Source organism: Macaca mulatta, chromosome 18 (genome assembly GCF_049350105.2).
Source record: "Macaca mulatta isolate MMU2019108-1 chromosome 18, T2T-MMU8v2.0, whole genome shotgun sequence".
Lineage (NCBI taxonomy): Eukaryota > Metazoa > Chordata > Mammalia > Primates > Cercopithecidae > Macaca > Macaca mulatta.
In genome coordinates, this window is record NC_133423.1 from 81,699,773 (window position 1) to 81,721,154 (window position 21,382).

Consider the following 21,382-nt stretch of genomic DNA (forward strand, 5'->3'; position numbering starts at 1 on the left):
GCCCAGATGTATTAGGTACATAAAAAAGGAACTTTAAAAACCACACACTTTGGGGATGATAATTTATTTCTTTTTTCATTTAAAAAAAAAACTAGGAGTTAAGTGTGAATTGTGATTTTTCGTTCATTTCAGAGCCATGAGGTCACTGTGCTCAACTTCACCTACTATTATGGCAAGCAAGACGCTCCGAAAGAACATTTTTCATCTCAAAAGTAAATGAGGGGCTTATGAATTCATATTGGTAATATTACCCAAAAGGGCGATGGACCCAAATGACTACATTAGTAGCTAAACACAAAAGAAGTTCTGTTAGTGTTCACAAAACACTTTGTGGGGATCTTCACACCCTGCCCACGGCCGTTATTTGCCTGCCTTTGATCTTCAGGGTTCTCAGGCTCCATGGCCTGTCCCAGGGACTCCTCCTTCATGCTTATCAGCTGACACATTTCTAGGAATCAACACAGATTCTTTGCAGGAAAAACAGAAGGACTAGCACTTTTTCTTTTCTTTTCTTTTTTTTTTTTTTGAGACGGAGTCTCGCTCTGTCGCCCAGGCTGGAGTGTGGTGGCCGGATCTCGGCTCACTGCAAGCTCCGCCTCCCGGGTTTACGCCATTCTCCTGCCTCAGCCTCCCGAGTAGCTGGGACTACAGGCGCCCGCCATCTCGGCCGGCTAGTTTTTTTGTATTTTTTTTTAGTAGAGATGGGGTTTCACCGTGTTAGCCAGGATGGTCTCGATCTCCTGACCTCGTGATCCACCCGTCTCGGCCTCCCAAAGTGCTGGGATTACAGGCTTGAGCCACCGCGCCCGGCCCTAGCACTTTTTCTTAACGACTCACAATTCCATACAAAGGTGGATCCAAGCACTGTGAGGGGTTTAATGCTCACAATTTGGAAGGCTCTCTTTGAAAAAAGAGATGCAAAACGATGAATACAAAATTAGGTATAAATCCTTAGAAGGGGAGTAGAAGTGAGACATCCAGAGTGTAGGCTTTATTAGCGTTCAGAAAACCCAATTCTGATTTCACAGTCTCAGGGACGATCTTGTAAGTTATGGCATAGTCTATATCTCTATCTGTCCGTCACCATTATCGACAAACCCAAATGGTTCCCAGCTGACAAAAAAAGAGACATTCTCCCCCTGAAGGGGGTGGCTAAACCTCTCAGTTATCATCTTGTTTCCCTAGGTTTACGTTTCCTTCTGGAATCTTCCTCTGATGCTCCCATTAACCCAGTAAGGGAGTTTGTAGGCTTCCTTAAAAAATTTCCTTCGAAGAGCCATCCAAGTCCATACACTTACACTTCACACACACACTTGTAAAGATCAATCCTGCATTATGCCGTTATCAAGATGGCCATGGAGACAGTGACACCGCTGCCTCATGGTGATGGATCTTCCAGTTGCCAGCTCTGGGTACCTGATTTCTCTGGACACGACAGACGCATAAGATACAAAAACTATAGACTCACGCTACATGAAAACAAATTTAACTGGATTTACTCAAACACAGGAACCATAGATACCAGATTTTAAAAAGGTTCACATAATAATTAATCACTATAATAGGTTTCCAAATGCAATTTAAAAAACGACCAAGACTGGAGTAATTAATCTAAACTTGGCCAAAAAAAAAAAAAAGAAAAACAATATTGCTCCAGGCCCTGCAGGGCGGAAAGGGCTCCAAACCGCGTGGGGTGCGGTCGTGTGGTCACCCTACTACCCAACCAGCCATGGAAGTAAGCCCCACACGGTGCTGACCCCAGAGCTAACAGGCATGTGGCTAGAGGTCAGTGAGGGGGTTGAGAAATTGATCTTTTTTATTTTTAATTTTTATTTTTTGAGACGTGGTCTCACTCTGCCCCGTCTCGCAAGCTGGAGTGCAGTGGTGCAATCTCGGTTCACTGCAGCCTCGACCTCCTGGGCTCAAGCAATCCTCCTGCCTCAGCCTCCCAAGTAGCTAGGACTACAGGCGCGTGCCACCACGCCCGGCTAATTTTTGTATTTTCCTAGAGACGGGGTTTTACCATGCTGCCCAAGCTGGTCTCCAACTCCTGGGCTCAGGTGATCCTCTGCCCTCAGCCTCCCGAGCAGTGGGGACGACAGGTGTGTACCGCAATATCCAGCTAATTTGTTCGTTTGTTTGTTTAGAGATTTAGCGGTGGTGGTGCGGGGTGGGGAGGGAGGTCTCACAATGTTGCCCAGGCTGGTCTCGAACTCTAGGCGCAAATGATTCCACAGGCGCGCACACCACGCCCCGCCTGAGAAACCCGGTCTTGAGTAGAAGCCCGAAGCCGGCCTGTGGAAAGCCAGGCGCGCTGAGCCCCTGGGCCTCTCCGGAGCCGCCCTCGCCCCGCGCCTGCGCTGCCACATGCACCCGCCGCTCTGCACGCACAGGACCTCCTGGCAGGCGGAGGAGAAACTGAGGCTCCCATCAGACGCCCTTGCTTTTCGACTCACTTAGCACCCGAGAAACGGAGGCCCACGGAGGGGCGGCCATGGCCTGGGCGCGTTCTGGCCTCCGGGCCACGCTGGATGCCGGCCTGGTCTCGCCAGAGGGCGGATGTGCGCTGCAGGGAGGCGGGAGGTCTGTACTTCAGCCCATGGTGAGCTGTAGAGGGGAGGTATTCTAGCCCCGAAGCATTTACTGGGCCCTGCTCAGGGACCTCCCGGCTCCCTCCTGCAGAAACATCAGCATCACCGCCCCACCCGCCTCTGCAAACAGCGCACCCCCGCACCTCCCCAGCTTGGAGGCCCTGCCCAGCGGGGCTGGGATTCTCAGCGCCCCCAGGCCTCAGCTTCTTCCTTCAGGCTTGGCTCCTGCTGTCTTCTCATTTCCTTCGCAATACCCTTTCTCATTTTGCGTTAATTTCCTGCATGTCACAGTAAGGGCCTTACTCACATAATAACCCCTATTTAAAATAGTTCTTAGGTAGTTCTTATTTTGTCGAGGGTACTGTGCACACAGCACTTTATCACATGATCGTCTTTAACTCTCACAAAGCTAGAAGGGGTGGCTGTTATCACTGTGCTCAGTACTTTAACACATGATCATCTTTAACTCTCACAAAGCTAGAAGAGGTGGCTGTTATCACTGTGCTCAGTACTTTAACACATGATCATCTTTAACTCTCACAAAGCTGGAAGAGGTGGCTGTTATCACTGTGCTCAGTACTTTAACACATGATCATCTTTAACTCTCACAAAGCTAGAAGAGGTGGCTGTTATCACTGTGCTCAGTACTTTAACACATGATCATCTTTAACTCTCACAAAGCTAGAAGAGGTGGCTGTTATCACTGTGCTCAGTACTTTAACACATGATCATCTTTAACTCTCACAAAGCTAGAAGAGGTGGCTGTTATCACTGTGCTCAGTACTTTAACACATGATCATCTTTAACTCTCACAAAGCTGGAAGAGGTGGCTGTTATCACTGTGCTCAGTACTTTAACACATGATCATCTTTAACTCTCACAAAGCTGGAAGAGGTGGCTGTTATCACTGTGCTCAGTACTTTAACACATGATCATCTTTAACTCTCACAAAGCTAGAAGAGGTGGCTGTTATCACTGTGCTCAGTACTTTAACACATGATCATCTTTAACTCTCACAAAGCTAGAAGAGGTGGCTGTTATCACTGTGCTCAGTACTTTAACACATGATCATCTTTAACTCTCACAAAGCTGGAAGAGGTGGCTGTTATCACTGTGCTCAGTACTTTAACACATGATCATCTTTAACTCTCACAAAGCTGGAAGAGGTGGCTGTTATCACTGTGCTCAGTACTTTAACACATGATCATCTTTAACTCTCACAAAGCTAGAAGAGGTGGCTGTTATCACTGTGCTCAGTACTTTAACACATGATCATCTTTAACTCTCACAAAGCTGGAAGAGGTGGCTGTTATCGCAGTGCTCAGAGAAGTTAAGCAATCCACCCAAGGGCACACAGCGGGTAATGGCAGGATATATTCCACTGCCTGTGTTTTTAACCACTATGCATACTACCACCTTTTATTATATATATTAAATCATTTTCTATTCTTTAGTTTTCTACTGGGTTTCTTTAAAACCACTATTTTAGAAAATCCACTCTTCACTGGATAAAGTACAGGGGATCTCGTACAAGGGTACCTTGTTAAAGCAACACAAGACACTCATGAGGATTCCCGCAGGTCTGCAAAGCTCAGTAACTTCTGTGGTCCTTCCGCGATTCACAAGTACAGCGCAAAGATGCCAAGTGTAAATTCCGCTCATGGGATAAGCCTTAATGTCCTGTGGTTGGTAAGATTCACTGGTGAGGACTGGAACTGCTTTATAGGGGACTAAATTCTAGGTCTGAGCTGAAGCCTGAGAGAATTGCAGAGAACTGCTTGAACCAAGAATCGAGACACAGAATTTCTGGAGCATGTGTTGATAGCAAGAGTGAAACAGGGATGGTAGGCACTGTGATTTTTAAGTAGATGATTTAGATAACATTGAAGAAACACAAAAGCGACAACAATCTCTCTTCACTTCAGCTTCCTCATGGGTAGACATGTTGGGCTAGCATACAGCTAAGTCCCCACGATTCCACATATTTACTTTTTAAAGGGTTCGAAAAACTTCATGGTGAATTCCAAGGCTGCTGTTGCCATTGTTACTTCAATGTTTTACATGGAAAACTTTCAAACTTACAAAAATAGAGAGAATGAATCTCCAGGTGCCCATTACTCAGGTTCCACATTTATCAACACATGGTCAATTTCTTTTTATCCATATCTCATCCCCTTTTACCCTGCCTTTATTATTTTGAAACAAATATTTTATTTATAAGGCACCATATCATGTTATTTCAACATTATTTCTAAAACATAAGGACTTTTAAAAAATAGCCGTAATACCACTATCTCAACTAAAAAATACATAAACACACAGAAAATGATTCTTTGAAGTCATTAAATATTTAGCCAGCCAGTGCAGCTTCTTCAGGTATAATTAAACATTAGTTCAGAGCTAGGCTAGGATTCTGATAGGGATCAAAATACACCACCCCCAATTATGTCATACTGGCATATTGATTATTTTGAGCTGAAGGCAACAGAGAAACAACAGATACAAGAAGAGCTGTCTGCTCTCCCCCTTTCTGCCTAAAAAAGAGCATAAATATCCCCCACCATGTACTAGGATGAGAAGAGTGACCTTTATCGCAGGGACAGAGAGCTGTCACCAGGTTGAGTCTGCATAAGTAAACCTTACTAAAATAGCCCTTTCTCACAATTATATCCACCCTAGGAGCCCAAATCCCCTTTCATTTGTAGTCACTTCTTCCACAATTTGTCACCCTTAGTTAAAATGGTATGTAACTTTTTTTTTTGCATGTTTCACTTCTTTTCTGTGACGCCCCTGTGCATATAAAATTAAAAACATTAATGAAACTTGTATGTCTTTGCTCCTGTTAATTTGTCTGCTGTCATTTTAATTCACAGGCTCTAGTTTTTTCCCTTCCATAGAGATCTCATACATTTTAAAAAACAACTGAGAAATTAATATGAAGAATAATTTTAGTATGTCTACATTAGCAACTAAGATGAATAATACTAAATAAAAATAATTTCAGGTATTTTTTTGTGTATGTGTCTGAAAAGAGTAATTCACAGTAAAATGTAACCTGTTTTTGACATCTGAGGGTATATAAAAACTGAAAACATAAAGAAAATAAGTTACGTTTCTTAATTTTTTCTGTATTACTGAATATGAGAATTGCCATGTGATCTTCATATTTTTAGCAACTGACTGATATATGTGAATATTTGTTATTTTTATTCAAAGGGATTTCAGTTATATAAAATAAAAATAATGATACCAAATTTAGACCTATTTTTTAAAAGTAAGGCTTTAAAATTTCGAAGTACAATTTTGATTTTTAAATCAACATTTAAAATTTAAAAAATTAAAGTATGTAATGACTCCATTTCACACTGCCAACATTTTCCTTCTGATATTGCTATCTACAACTACTTTTATATTGAAAGTATACTCAAAGATAACATGGAGTTCTCAGATGAGGAAAAAAACATTTTTTGCTTTTAAATTCTTCTTAATTACTTTAAAATGCAAACAAACAGATGACAATAAGAAGTGTAAGAATAACATTTCTTGCATAATTTCTGTGCTAACATAACACAATAAAATGACTTTTTGGTTACGCTGACATTTGGGATACACTTTTCATTTTGAAATAAAAATCAAAGGGCTATTTCCCATCACTTGACGTGAGTGTGGTGCCGTCTGTCTGGCGGCTGTGCAGTCAGGCCACCCTGCTCCCACTCGCCGTGCTGGGGGTGGCCGGTGGTCCACACGGAGCCCTGCCCTGTGGGCTAGTGGACCTCATCCCTGGGTTGAGTGTGAAAATGTTCCCAATGCTCGCGCAATATTCTTCCTAGGGCGACTTATGAAAAATACTACTAATTTTAGTGTCGGAAATACTCTTGCATTTCTCAAGCAACTGCTTTTTACATTTTATTATTCATTTTTAATCCGTGGATCCTGTGACTTTCCTACTGCTTTCATTTATGTCACTGAGTTGACTGCGTGAAAGCTTAGAAACCGAGTTTCAGGGTGTGTCTCAGCCCGTGTGAAGGCCTCTGTCAGACACACTGAGCCGTAACTTCACGGTGGTTCCACAAAACTCACTCTCCCGGTTCCTAGCTTCATCCTCGCACATTTTCAGTTGCTTTATTAACTTGTATTGTAACTTTGTAAGCAGCACTAAATCCTTTCTGGACCAAGTGGAAGCACACACAGTTGTTTAATGTAATCTTTTAAGGGAGCCTAGTGAATAATGCCCACCACTGTAGTCACATGAGCCTTAGAAATAGGCAATTTCAAGACAGTATCCATTTAAATTGAATTTTTTAAAACTCGAGTTTAGGTCTGATTCATTTAAAATACACCTACTCAATTTTATCCCTTGGATAAAAGAATGAGCTAATAGGTATCTGCTGTTTCTTTTTTCAGATATCTTGTGAATATCAAGTTAAAAGTCTGTATGGGATCTATCATGACTGATCTGTTATTTTATTTTACAGTGTTGTAACACTATGATCTTGTTATGTATAATTTCTGTCCATCCTGAAATTTAACGTTACACAGTTTATCTAAAATTCTCCTCTGCCTCCTGGGTTCAAGCCATTCTCGTGCCTCAGGCTCCTGAGTAGCTGAGACTACAGGCAGGAGCCACTACACCCAGCTAATTTTTTTCTTTTTTAAAAATTTTTAGTAGAGATGGGGTTTTGCCACATTGGCCAGGCTGGCCTCAAGTGATCTGCCTGCCTCAGCCTCCCAAAGTGCTGGGATTACAGGCATGAGGCACAGTACCTGGCCAGTATATCTAAAATTCTACTGAGAACAGTTTTCAGAAACTATGGTAAAAAAAACTCCACAAATGGGCTGCACGTGGTGGCTCACGTCTGTAATCCCAACACTTTAGGAGGCTGAGGCGGGCGGATCACCTGAGCCCAGGAGTTCGAGACCAGCTTGGCCAACATGGTGGAAACCCGTCTCTACTAAAAATACAAAAATTAGCCCAGTGTCGTGGCACGCACCTGCAATCCCAGCTACCTGGTAGGCTGAGGCAAGAGAATCACTTGAACCCAGGAGGTGGAGGTTGCAGTGAGCAAAGAACTCCAGCCTGGACGACAGAGCAAGTCTCAAAAAAACAGAACAAAACAAAACAAAACAAAAACAAAAAAGAAAACTCCACGAAAACAAGCCAATTAAAAAGCCTTTGCAGTTCCTGAGGGGAAAGCATCTTTCCTAGCAAGAAACGTGATTGCCAAAGCAACAAGTTCAACAACTCAGCAGCAACAACAGGAGGTTAACTTTACCTTAGCATTTACTGAGTGCCCAGGCAATGTTCTGAGAGCCTTAGGTACAAGGTCTCTTTTGTCTCAAACAATCCTGCTGTGCAGGTAATTCAATGACAACAGGAGAACCACCGTGCATACTTCATCATTGCTTAAGTTCACTTGACTAGAAAGTGGTCAAACCTAGATTCAAAAGCATGCTCTGAGGCTGGCTGGCTTCCCTGTTCTCTGGCCAATAGCAGTTCCTTGGGTATAAGAGACCAGTAAGAATAAGTACAAATTTACAATATACCCCACACATCTATTTTTCCCTTAGGACTTAGCCTACTTCAATTATTCTTAGTGTTATGTTTAAACAACTTTTTGAGGTATACTATATATGCCATAAATTCACCCATTTATAAAGTCATGCAACCACCAACACCCAGGTTTTAGAATTTCTCTATCACATGAAAGGTGCCTCATCCTCCTTCAGAGCCAAGCCCTGCCACCACCCCAGGCCCCAACCACCACTCAGTTCCTTCTGTCTCTATAGTTTTGCCTTTTCCAGAAACTTCATGTGAATAAAACTAGTCTTTTGTGACTGGCTTCTTTCACTTAGCACATTTTTGCAATTCATCACACTTTGTTATGTACATTAACAGTTTGTTCCTTTTTTTTTTTTTTTTTTTTGAGACAGAGTCTCACTCTGTCGCCCAGGTTGGAGTGCAGTGGCACGATCTTGGCTCACTGCAACTTCCGCCTCCCAGGTTCAAGAGATTCTCCTGCCTCAGCCTCCTGAGTAGCTGGGATTACAGGTGCCCACCATCAGGCCCAGCTAATTTTCGTATTTTTAGTAGAGACAGAGTTTTACCTGTCGCTTGAGAATTGCTTGAACCTGGGAGGCAGAGGCTGCAGTGAGCCGAGATTGCGCTACTGCACTCCAGCCTGGGTGACAGATCAAGACTCAATCTCAAAAAAATTAAATAAATAAAAAATAAAAATATTGCTGAGTTCTAGTCCATTGTATGGATATATCATGTTTTGTTTATCCATTCACCAGCTGATGGGCATTTGGGTTATTTCCAGTTTTTGACTATTGTGAATAATGCTACTAGGAATAATTGTGTAAAAATCTTTGTATGGACATTTATTTTTATTTCTTTTGGGCAGGATGAGAATTGCAGGGTTTTATGGTAAGTGAATGTTTAAGTTTTAAAAATTGCCAAATTGTTTTCCATGGTGGTTGCACCATTTTATATTGTCAAGGGCAATGTTTAGGGGTTTTAGTATCTCCACATCCTCACCAATGCTTGGCTTTGTCTGTCTTCTTAATTTTAATTATTCCAGTGCGCATGTAGTGGTATCTCACTGTGGTTTTAATGTGCATTTCCCTAATGAGGAATTACATTGGCTATCTTCTATGAAATTGTGGGCTCAACAACTGTTTTCTTATTATTGAGTTTTTAAAAATAAAAGTAAGAGATTACAGCAAATAGTCTGGATTAAAATCCTTTATCAGTTACAGGTTTTGCAAATATTTTCTCCCAAAATTTGCATTTTATTTTTCTGAAGTAGTTTTTGATGAGCAAAGTTTATTTTTTTATTTAAAACATTAAAAAATATATAATCTGATATGGTTTGGAACTGTGTCTTAGCCCAAATCTCGTGTTGAATCGTAATCCCCAGTGTTGGAGGTGGGGCCTGGTGGGAGATGACTGGATCGTGCGGGCGGACTTCCCCTCGCTGACTTAGTGCTCGTGACAGCTGCTTGTTTAAAAGGGTGTAGCACCTCCCTGCTTCTCTCTTTCCCCTGCTGTGGCCAGGTAAGACATGCCTGCTTCTCCTTCGCCTTCCGCCATGATTCTAAGTTTCCTGAGGGCTCCTCAGAAGCAGAAGCCGCTTTGCTTCCTGTACAGCCTGTAGAACCATGAGTCAGTTAAACCTCTTTTCTTCATAAATTATAGTCTCAGCTATTTCTTTATAGCAGTGACTATAAAATATATACAGAATGGACTAATACATAATTGACATATAATAACTTCATATTTATGGGGTATAATGTGGTGTTTCAATGAGTCTATACATCATATAATGATCAAATCTGGGTAATTACTATATCTATCATTTTAAATATTTACCATTTCTTTGGGGTGATAATATTCAGAGTCTGCTCTTCTGGCTAACTTGAAATATACACTACATTATTATTTGCTATAGTCATTCTACTGTGTAATAGAATGCCCAAACTTATTCTTCATGTCTAACTGTAACTTTGTACCTATTGATCAGCTTCTTCCAATTCCCTCTCCTCTACTTTCCCCTCTCCAACCTCTGGTAACCACTATTCTACTCTCTACTTCTATGAGATCAACTTTTTTTTTTTTTTTTTTGAGATGGAGTTTCACTCTTATTGCCCAGGATGGAGTGCAGTGGCGTGATCTTGGTTCACTGCAACCTCTGTTTCCCAAATTCAAGTGATTCTCCTGCCTCAACCTCCCAAGTAGCAGGGATTACAGGCATGTGCCACCTCATGCCCAGCTAATTTTGTATTTTTAGTATAGACAGCATTTCGCCATGTTGGTCAGGCTGGTCCCCAACTCCTGACCTCAAGTGATCCACCTGCTTTGGCCTCCCAAACTGCTGGGATTACAGATGTGAGTCACTGCACCTGGCCAAGATCAACTTTTAAAGACTCCATATATGATAAGACCATATGGTGTTTTGTTTTTCATTTTTTCTTTTTCTTTTTCTTTTCTTTTCTTTTTTTTTTTTTTGAGACAGAGTCTTGCTCTGTCGCCCCAGCTGAAGTGCAATGGAATGATCTCCAGTCACTGCAGCCTCTGCCTCCCAGGTTCAAGCAATTCCCCTGCCTCAGCCTCCCAAGTAGCTGGGATTACAGGTGCCTACCACAATGCCTGGCTAATTTTTTGTATTTTTAATAGAGATGCGGTTTCACCATGTTGGTCAGACTGGTCTTGAACTCCTGTTCTCAGGTGATCCACCCGCCTCAGCCTCCCATAGTGCTGGGATTCCAGGCATGAACCACCGCGCCTGGCCCGGTGTTTTTCTGTGCCTGATGAACAGAGTTTTAAATTTTGATGTCCAATTAATCCATTTTTTTCTTTTAGAGTTTATCCTTTTTTGTGTGTTCTATCAAAGAAATATTTGCCTATCAGTTAAAAATATTTCTTCCATTTTTTTTTTTCTTAAAGTTTATAGCTTTCACCTCTTACATTTAGGCCTACGATCCATGTGAATTAATTTTTGGGTATGGTATAAGGAAAGGGTCAATATTCACTTTTTTTCCATAGGGACATCCAGCTTCTCCCGAACATTTAGAGAAAAGACTGTCCTTTCTCCCTTGAATCCTTAGTACCTCTCTCTCTCTTTTAAAATGTTTTTAAATTTTAAATTTGTTTTAGACACGGGGTCTTACTCTGTTGCCCAGGCTGGAGTGCAGTGGTGCAATTACAGCTCGCTGCAGCCTTGACCTCCTGGGCTCAAGCCATCCTCCCATGTCAGCCTCCTGAGTAGCCCAGACCATAAGCACATGCCACCGCGCTTGACATCTCTCTTAAAATGGACCATATGAAGGCGGATCTATTTCTGAATTCTCAATTCTGTTCCACTGATCTCTAACTCTCTCCTCATGCTAACTCTATACTGTCTTGATTATTGCGGCTTTCTCGTAAGTCTTCAAATTAGGCAGTTCCAACTTCTCCAACTTTGTTCTCCTCTTCTAACATTGTTTCGGCTATTCTAATAAAATAATTAGGTATTTTCATCAGGGAAAAAAGATTCAAAGAATCACCACTTTAGTCTTGCTTCCAGACAAGCCTCTAAGTCTTTTGAATTTTTGCATAAATTTTAGAATTAGCTTGTCAAGTTTTATAAAAAAGCCTGTTGGTATTTTGATTGGGATTACATTGAATCTATAGGTCACTTTGAGGAGAACTGCCACCTTAATGAGTTGTGTAATCCATGAACATAATTGAACATGTTATTTCTCTATTTATGTCTTGTTTTTTTTTTTTTTTTTTTCCTTTTTAGATGGAGTCTCGCCCTGTCGCCCAGGCTGGAGTGTAATAGTGCAATCTCGGCTCACTGCAACCTCCACCTCCCAGGTTCCACCAATTCTCCTGCCTCAGCCTTCCGAGTAGCTGGGATTACAGGCGCGTGCCACCATGCTCGAGTAATTTTTTGTATCTTTAATAGAGATGGGGTTTCAGCATGTTGGCCAGGCTGGTCTCGAACTCCTGACCTTGTGATCTACCTGCCTTGGCCTCCCAAAGTGTTGGGATTACAGGCGTGAGCCACCACACCTGGCCTACTTGTCTTACTTAAATTATCTAAATAATGTTTTGTAGTTTTCAGCATATAGATTTTTTACATCTTTTGTTAAATTTTTTCCCAAACTTTTTTGGGTGTTATTTATTTATTAATTTTTTTTTTTTTTTTGAGACGGAGTCTTATTCTGTCATCCAGGCTGGAGTGCGGTGGTGCGATCTCGGCTCACTGCAACCTCCGCCTCCCAGGTTCAAGTGATTCTCTTGCCTCACCCTCCTGAGTAGCTGGGACTACAGGCGTGTGCCACCATGCCCAGCTAATTTTTATATTTTTAGTAGAGACGGAGTTTCACCATGTTGACCAGGCTAGTCTTGAACTCCTGACCTCAGGTGATCCGCCTGACTTGGCCTCCCAAAGTGCTGGGATTACAGGTGTGAGCCACCGCACCCAGCCTGAATGTTATTTTTAATGTTCATGTTTTATAAATGTAATTTTTCAGAGTTTTTTCATTTCTAGTGCCCAGAAATACAATTGATCTCTGTATTTGTTCCTGCGTCCTGCAAACTTGCTAATTTCACATACTAATTCTCTCAAGATCCTTGAGGCCTGGGGCAGAATCAGAATTCCCTGCGGGTTCCCAAGTATAGGAGGATGAAGCCAAGCGACCTTCACAGCCCCCCAGGGCCAGTTGCAGGGTTTCTACTGCTTTTACTGATTTTTTCAAAGGTATTTTAAGATTTGTCTAGGGACGCTACCTTTTATTTCCAAATTATAATCTCACAAAACAACTGTGAAAAATATAAAGTTTTAAGTAATCAGATCCATGACCCACAGTACAGAATTAAACAAATTGAATCTCCAGTGATGGAACCTAGAATTTTCCTCAAGTATTTTTTTTTCCCACAAAATTAATTTTTTAGCTTTTGACTTCTTTTCTCTTCACAATACTCCCACTCATAGACCTAAGATTCTCTCTGTAAAATCCTAATTCTCTAAGAAAGCTGTGCACTTGGAGCATGCCAAAGAGACTCACAAGAGAAACTTATTTGTGTGGGAACAGAAATAAAATAATTAGGTATTTTCATCAGGGAAAAAAGACTCAAAGAATCACGACTTTAGTCTTTGCTTCCAGACAAGCCTCTAAGTTATCTGACAAAAATTCTCCTTGGAACATCAAGCTTGAATTATATAACATTTTAGGGTATTACTCTTCTTCTTGGTCTTTTTAGTCACTCTGTGTCCTCTCAGTCTTACCTGTTGAGAAGCAAAACGGAGAATGGAGACCCCTTTTTGTGGGGAACAAGGTTAAATATCTGTGAAGGGGGGCTTGCTATATTCTTGCTGACAGTGACTATAAAATTAAATATATTTTTCTGTTGGATAATTTCAATGTAAAACACACAGTTTCTAATGAGAAGGCATGAAATAATGTTTTTGGCAATTTGAGCACAGATTTTGGTATCTGAGTGCTGGGGTTCGAATCCCGGCTGGGGTGGGTGGGTTTTTCGCTCCGACTGCTGACAGCTAACAGTTTCCTTGCCTGTCCCAAGGGGTAACCCAGCATTCCTGGGCAGAGGCTGATGCTAAGACTAGGACTGACCAGTTCACAGCTCACAGGGGAAGGTGGGTGGGGCAGAAAGAAGAGTCTGTGAGGGGCGAGGGGCAGGAGGACATGGTGAAAGGGGCTGGAAAGACAAAGGAGAAGCGTGTGGGGGTGCGGGGATGTGACATCAGGGAGGACAAGCACAGCTGCAGGGCAGTCGAGGGTGTGGCGATCAGCCACAGGGAGGGCTGTGCTGGGGCCATGGGATGGTCTGGGAGGCTCCTTTGGCGGCTTTGGGTGCAAGGAGGGCACCCAGGAATGTGGCATCGTGGCTTTTGGGAAATGTGGCAAGGCCCGGATTTCAGTGGTGGGGCGGGGGAGGAACACAGGGTAAGGAAAGGAGATTCTAGAAACGTCTACAGAACACCTGCATGTGGAGAGCACCACATGAGGTCCTGGTGCAGAAGAGAGAAGGGGCACAGGTTCTGAGCTGCGGGAAGAGCTGTGCTCAGATCATAAGCACGGCGGGGTGTGGGGGGCGGCCCAAGGACACTGCACTCAGAACTGAGCTTCAGCCATATTCACAGATTCCTGGATTTGCTCTCAGCCTTCAGACCCTTCAGAAAGGCCCAAGAAAATGGGACCTGTCCAGGCCAATGCACTTAGAGCCAGGCTGGATGGAACAGAAGGGCAACAGATGACTAGGAAAAATCTGCCACAGGGAAGAAAAGGGGCAGCAGAATACTGCCATAAACAACACGAGATGCACCTGAGCGGCTGGCGTGCTGTAAACTGAGCCTCAATCCTCTGTGCGGGAAGGGAATGGAGTGACCCGCCACTGGACAGCCCCTCCCTGCAGGCTCTGGGCTGAGTTTTCCAGGTGATGAGCTGGGACCGGTCCAGCCACATTCAGCCCCACTGGGACCAACAGCTCACACCTGCCAGGCAGTGTGCAGGCCTGTGATCTCTGTTATCAATGGGCAGATGTACACGTACCCAACACCATAAAATTAGCTGATAGTGTCCTCATCGGGAACAAACAAGGGTTTTTTTGAGACAGGATCTCACTCTGTCACTCAGGCTGGAGCGTAGTGATGCAATCTCGGCTTATGGCAACCTCTGCCCCTTTGGGCTCAAGCGATCCTCCCATCTCAGCCTCCTGAGTAGCTGGGACCACAGGCGCACACCACCGCTCCTGGCTATTTTTTTGTATTTTTGGTAGAGACAGGTTCTCGCTGTGTTGTCCAGGCTGGTCCTCACAACTCCTGGGCTCACCTGTCTCGGCCTCTCAGAGTGCTGACATTATAGGCGTGAGCCACCACACCCAGCCAAGGGTTCTTGTTCTATTGGGCTTTTGTTCTGAGAAGGTGCAGCCCCTAGCTCTGGGGAACTTAGGGGCTACAGGAAGCTCAACACCTGCAGTAGCTTCAAGGTATGAGGGGATTACGATTTCCACATACATACAAAAGAAAAGATTTCAAAGGCAGTCACTGAGCCTCTCTGTAATTCTATAGTAGCTGTGAGTCTGTCAACAAACAACTGACATAAAAGGGAAAGAATATTGTCCAAATAAATTCAGACACCTTGTAATTCTATACTTGTGGTTTGCATAGATAATCTTGAAGATTTCTTCCAGTTCTTGGACTCTTATTTCAAGTTTTACATTTTCCTTCTTTTTTTTTTTTTTGGAGACAGAGTCTCACTCTGTTGCCCAGACTGGAGTGCACTGGCTTGATCTTGGCTCACTGCAACCTTTGCCTTGCGGGCTCCAGCGATTCTCGTGCCTCAGCCTCTTGAGTAGCTGGGATTACAGGTGTGCACCACCACGCCTCACTATTTTTTGTATTTTTAGTAGAGACGGGGTTTTGCCATGTTGGCCAGGCTGGTCTCCAATTCCTGGCCTCAAGTGATCCACCCACCTCAGCCTCTTTCTAATTTTTTATGTCACAGTTTTATTGAAATATAGTGTATATACCATACAATTCAACAATCTTAAGTGTAGAATTCAATGGTCTCTAGAATATCTGTAGAGTTCTGCCTTCATCACCACCATCAATTTTGGAACATTTGGCCAGGCGTGGTGGCTCATGCCTGTAACCCCAGCACTTTGGGAGGCCGAGGCCGGAGGATCACGAGGTCAGGAGATCGAGACCACCCTGGCTATCATGGTGAACTCCCATCTCTACTAAAAATACAAAAAATTAGCCGGGCATGGTGGCGGGCGCCTGTAGTCCCAGCTACTCAGGAGGCTGAGGTGGGAGAATGGCGTGAACCCGGGAGGGGGAGCTTGCAGTGAGCCGAGATCGCACCACTGCACTCCAGCCTGGGCGACAGCGAGACTCCGTCTCAAAAAAAAAAAAAGAAAAAAAAATTTTGGAAAATTTTTATCACCCAGAGAAGCAACTCTGCATGACCCCTTAGCAGACACTCCTCGTTTCTCCCCACTCAGCCTCCTCCTTTCTTTCTTTTCCTTCCTTCCTTTTTTCCTTCCTTCCTTCCTTCCCTTTCCTTTCTTTCTGTCTCCCTTTCTTTCTTTCTCTCTCTCTTTCCTTTCTTTCTTTCTAGAGAGAGTCTTGCTCTGTCGCCCAGGCTGGAGTGCAGTGGCATGATCTCAGCTCACTGCAACCTCCGCTTCCCAGGTTCAAGTGACTCTCCTGCCTCAGACTCCTTAGCAGCTGGAATTGCAGGTGCATGCCACAACACCTGGCTAACTTTTGGTTTTTAGGCAGAGACGGGGTTTTGCCATGTTGACCAGGCTGGTCTTGAACTCCTGACCTCAGGTGATCTGCCTGCCTTGGCCTCCCAAAGTGTTGGGATTTACAGGCATGAGCCACTGTGCCTGGCCCCTCCTTTCTGTCTCTACAAATTTGCCTATGCTGGACCTTTCCTATAAATGGAGTCACACAATATGTGGCCTTTTGTGATGGGCTTCTCTGACTTAGCATGATGTTTGCAAGGTTATCTCTGATACGGCATGTGTCAGCACTTTAGTCTTTGTTATTGCCGATCGGCGTTCCATTACGTGGATCGGACGTGTCTGTTGATCCATCTGTCATTTGATGAACATTTAGGTTGTGTCTACTTTTTGGCTATTATTGAGCAATGCTGCTATGAACATTCATGTGCAAGTTTTAGTCTAGATGTATGTTTTCATTCTGTTTGGATACATACTTGGGAATGGGACTCCTTTCTTTCCCAAGAGAAACATCTGGTCTATATATATTATAAGAGTTTCTAGTTGGAATTGGTGACTCAACATGATTAATTCATCTCTAAACATTTAACAACTTCGTTAAAAGCTCCACTATTTATCCTATCCAGGTGGGTAGCATGGCAGATGTTACATGAGGGTAACACTTATCTAACTTTCTTTTTTTTTTTTTTTTTGAGATGGAGTCTTGCTGTCTCCCAGGCCGGAGTGCAATGGCGCGATCTCAGCTCACTGCAGGCTCTGCCTCCCGGGTTCACTCCATTCTCCTGCCTCAGCCTCCCAAGTAGCTGGGACTACAGGCGCCCGCCACCACGCCCGGCTAATTTTTTGTATTTTTAGTAGAGACGGGGTTTCACTGTGTTGGCCAGGATGGTCTCGACCTCCTGACCTCGTGATCCACCCACCTCGGCCTCCCAAAGTGCTGGGATTACAGGTGTGAGCCACTATCCCTATTCTTATCTAACTTTCTAATGCGTTTCAGATTTAAATTCACACAGAGATAGATAGCCCCAACATTGTTGGAATTCCTGATAATTCCAAACAATCTAATAAGAAAGCTCCAAAGCCTGGCTTAGTATCTCTTCCTGGCCTTCTGCTCCAGCCACAGCCACTTTCTGAGCTTCCTGGGCCACACTGTGAGGGAACAGGGACAGCAGTAAAAAGGGCAGAGGCGCTCTTTCGCTTTGAGCTTGGAGTGCAGGGTGAGTGACTGGAGGAGAGGGGAGTCTGGGGAGAGCGGCGATTCCTTCCACTGCCTGCAGAGTGGACTCGACCAAAGTAAGGCCTGTCATCCACTGACTCACTCAGCAAATATTTCTCATGGGCCTGGAATGGGTAAGACCTGTGAGGGGAGAGTAAGGACAAACAAAGTTTTTTTTGAAAAGAAGAAGGCTGGGCTGGACAAGGAAGTGTGAAGTTTCTCCTGGGTGATGAGGGTCACTGGTGACATTCAGGCTGCTTTCAGGGGACCTCGGTCCTCATCTTACCTGGCTCATCATTAGAACCTGACACACCCTCCCCGTGAAACACTGTCTTGGCTTTCAAGACATCATGGCGACTTTTGCTCAGGGTTCATTGCTGGCTCCCTCTCTTCCCAAAGCCTCCTAATCCTAGAGGAACCCAGGGCTGGTGCGGGGTCCTCCTCTCTGTGTAAGCTCCCTTCCTTGGTGATCTCCACTTCGTGGCATGCACACCGTGAATATACTAGTGACTCCAAACGGACCTCTCCACTGAATTCTGGAATTGCACATCCACTTGCCTGCCTGACATCACTACTTGAATTCAACAGGCAACCACAACTCAGCAAGTGCCAAACAGAACTCCTATCTTCCTCCTCAAACCGGCTCCACCTGCGGTTTTCCCCAGGCAATGGCCACTCCGCCAATCACCTCCTTGGAGGCATCCCTGTGATCTTTAACGAAATCCTCTTGGCTGTACCTTGAGAATCTATCCAGATTCTCATCTTGTTAAAACACTTCTTCCACTGCTAAATTCCTGACTAAAGCCATCATCGTCTAGTCCTCGCAGTTATGGCCACAGCCTTCTGTCTGGTCTGTTCCCACCCTTCTCACCACAGTCTATTCCACTCAGCAGCCAGTGAATCTTTGAAACCATAAGTCAAATTGCATTACAGCTGGGCTCAAAACAATCCGATGAATACTATGCAGCTGTAAAAAGAATGAGACCAAGACCATGTCCTTTGCAGGGACGTGGATGGAGCTGGAGGTTATTCTTTCTTTCTTTCTTTTCTTTTCTTTTTTTTTTGAGACAGAGTCTCGCTCTGTCACCCAGGCTGGAGTGTACTGGCACAGTCTCTACTCACTGCAACCTCCGCCTCCCAGGTTCAAGCCATTCTCCTGCCTCAGCCTCCCGAGTAGCTGGGACTACAGGCGCCCGCCACCGCGCCCGGCTTTTTCTATTTTTAGTAGAGACGGGATTTCACCGTGTTGGCCAGGCCGGTCGTGGTGACTCATGCCTGTAATCCCAGCGCTTTGGGAGGCTGAGGCGGGCGGATCACTTGAGGTCAGGAGCTCGAGCTGGACGTTATTTTTTAGCAAACTGACACAGGAACAGAAAACCAAATAACACATGTTCTCACTTATAAGTGGGAGCTAAATGATGAGAACAAATCATTTCTATGTAACAAATCTGCACATGTACCCCTGAATTTAAGATAAAAGTAAAAAAAATAAAAATAAAAAGGAGTACTTCACAATATTGAGAAGGGCCTTGGTATTCTTCAGCCCTGCTTCCCTTTCACCATCCTCCCCCACCAGGAGGACGTCTATGTGAATATCAAAGTGGAAGGACAGTCAATGGGCCACAATGCTGGGCACACAGTTTCTTTCTTCCTCCAAATCCTTTTTCCTCTACTACTCACTGTTCCTGAGGGAGGTAACCTAGCTCTCACCATATGCGAAAATCAACTGAAGATGGATTACAGACTTAATTGTCAGACTTGAAACTATACAAATACTAGAAGGAAACCTAGGGAAAACTCTTCTGGACACTGGTCTAGGCAAAGAATTCATGACTAAGACCTCAACAGCAAATGCAGCGAAAACACAAATAGACAAATGGGACTTAAACTAAAAAGCTTCTGCACAGCGAAATAAATAATCAGCAGAGTGAACAGACAACCTGGAGAATGGGTGAAAATATCTGCAAACTCTGCATCTGACAGGGGACTATGTCCAGAATTTATAAAAATCTCAAATAACTCTACAAAAACTCCCAAATAATCCCATTAAAAAGTGGGCAAATGACATGAATAGACACTTTTAAAAAGAAGACATACAGGCTGGGCGCAGTGGCTCATGCCTATAATCCCAGCACTTTGGGAGGCTGAGGTGGGCGGATCATGAGGTCTGGAGATCGAGACCATCCTGGCTAACATGGTGAAACCCCGTCTCTACTAAAAATACAACAACAAAAAAAATTATTCAGGCATGGCGGCGGGCTCCTGTGGTCCCAGCTACTAAGGAGGCTGAGGCAGGAGAATGGCGTGAACCCGGGAGACAGAGCTTGCAGTAAGCCGAGATTGCACCACTGGACTCCAGCCTGGGCAACAGAGCGAGACTCTGTCTCAAAAAAAAAAAAAAGACATACGAATGGCCAACAAGCATATGAAAAAAATGGTCACCATCACTAATCATCAGATAAATGCAAATTAAAATCACAATGAGATATCATCTTATAGCAATCAGAATGGCTATCACTAAAAAGACAAAAAATAACACATTAGGGAGGATGGAGAGAAAAGGGGACACTTATACACTGTTGTTGAGAATGTAAATTAGCACAACCTCTATGGAAAACAGTATGGAGATTCCTCAAATAATCAAAAATAGAACTACCATTCTATCCTGTAATCTCACTACTAGGTATATATCCAAAGGAAAAGAAATCATTATGTCAAAAAGATACCTACACTCATATGTTTATCACAGCAATATTCACAATTGCAAAGATATGGAATCAACCAAAGTGTTCACCCATGGATGACTGGATGTGGTACATATACACGCAATATGATACTTTTTGGCCATAAAAAAGTGAAATCATATCTTTTGCAGAAACATGGAGGGAACTGGAGGCCATTATCTTAAGGAAAACAATTCAGAAACAGAAAAACAAACACCGCATGTTCTCACTTACAAGTGGGAGCTAAATAAAGAGTATACATGACTTAGAGTGTAGAATGATAGACACGGGAGACTCAAAAGGGTGAGGGGGTTGGTGGGAGGCAGATGATGAAAAATTACTTAATGGGTACAATGTACATTATTTGGGTGGTGGATATACTAAAAACTCAGACTTCACCACTACACAATATCTCCATGTTCCACCCAAACTGCACCTGTACTTTACCACCACACAATGTCTCCATGTTCCATTCAAATTGCACGTGTACTTCACCACTACAGAATATCTCCATGTTCCATTCAAATTGCACCTGTACTTCACCACTACACAATATCTCCATGTTCCATCCAAACTGCGCCTGTACTTCACAACTACACAGTATCTCCATGTTCCACTCAAATTGCACCTGTACTTCACCACTACAGAATATCTCCATGTTTTGCTCAAATTGCACCTGTACTTGACCACTACACAGTATCTCCGTGTTCCACCCAAACTGCACCTGTACTTTACCACCACACAGTATCTCCATGTTCCGCTCAAACTGCACCTGTACTTCACCACTACACAGTATCTCCATGTTCCATTCAAATTGCACCTGTACTTCACCACTACACAGTATCTCCAAGTTCTACTCAAATTGCACCTGTACTTCACCACTACAGAATATCTCCATGTTCCATTCAAATTGTACTTGTCCTCCTTAAATATATAGGAGGAAGGACGAATACTGGATGATTCCACTTACATAAGTCAAATTCACAGAGACAGGAAGTAGAAGGGTGGTTGCCAGGGGCTGTGGGGAGGATGGAGTTGGGAGTTGTCTCATGGGCACAAAGTTTCATTTCAGGAAGATGAGAGAGTTCTGGAG

At 43.6% G+C, this 21,382-nt stretch overlaps 1 protein-coding gene across 5 annotated transcripts in view; it reads right to left on the bottom strand.

Annotated features, from left to right (window-relative positions):
* GNAL (G protein subunit alpha L) overlaps positions 1-21,382 on the bottom strand; it is a 203,512-nt gene that overhangs the window by 59,408 nt on the left and 122,722 nt on the right. The gene's annotated exons all lie outside the window — the stretch shown is intronic.